The sequence below is a fragment of the Acanthisitta chloris genome, unplaced genomic scaffold (assembly GCF_000695815.1).
Source record: "Acanthisitta chloris isolate BGI_N310 unplaced genomic scaffold, ASM69581v1 scaffold23145, whole genome shotgun sequence".
Lineage (NCBI taxonomy): Eukaryota > Metazoa > Chordata > Aves > Passeriformes > Acanthisittidae > Acanthisitta > Acanthisitta chloris.
The window spans coordinates 37017-37756 of record NW_008675239.1 but is presented as its reverse complement, the minus strand read 5'-3'; the positions used below and the strand labels follow the sequence as shown (position 1 = coordinate 37756).

Here is a 740-nt window from a genome sequence, read left to right as displayed (position 1 = left end):
CTTCTGGCCACCCTGTTCCAGTGTCTCAGCACCCTCACAGCCAAGAATTTCTTCCTATATCTAATCTAAACCTGCTCACTGTCAGTGTGAAGCCATTCCCCCTTGTTCTGTCACTCCAGACCTTTAAAATAGTCTCTCTCCATCTTTCTTGAAAGCTCCTTCAGGTACTGGAAGGCCACAATTAGGTCACCCCAAAGTTTTTCTTCTCCAGGCTGAATGATCCCAATTCTCTCACCCTTTCCTCATACCAAAGCTGCTCCATCCCTTTAATCATCTCTGTGGCCTCCTCTGAACTCACTCTAACAGCTCCATGTCCTCCCTGTGTTGGTGCCCCAGAGCTGGAGGCAGCACTGCAGGTGAGGTCTCACCTGAGCAGAGCAGAGGGGCAGAATCCTTCCCTCACCTGCTGCCCAAACTACAGGGATGATGCCAGAGCACAGTTGGTTTCTGTGTGCCTGTGCCCATGGCTGGAGCATGTCCAGCATTCACCCACAGCACCCCAAGTCCTTCTCAGAGCTGCTATTGATCTGCTTATCTCCAGCCTGGATTGATACTGAGGGTTACACTGACCCAGGTGAAGCATTTTGCACTTGCTCTTGTTAAACCTCTGGCCCCCAGAGCTGTCCCTCCTTGCCTGACTTTCATGTTGATAACTACAATTGTTTCTTGCACACTTGGGACATTCCTTTGGAAAATCAGACAGAAGTGTCAATATTTCACTAGCTGACATGAAATTCTCT

At 49.3% G+C, this 740-nt stretch overlaps 1 protein-coding gene across 1 annotated transcript in view; it reads right to left on the bottom strand.

The window, feature by feature from the left end:
- Window positions 1-740, bottom strand: part of LOC103803116 (tenascin-like) — a gene marked incomplete at its 5' end in the record, with an annotated part of 37306 nt that overhangs the window by 514 nt on the left and 36052 nt on the right. The gene's annotated exons all lie outside the window — the stretch shown is intronic.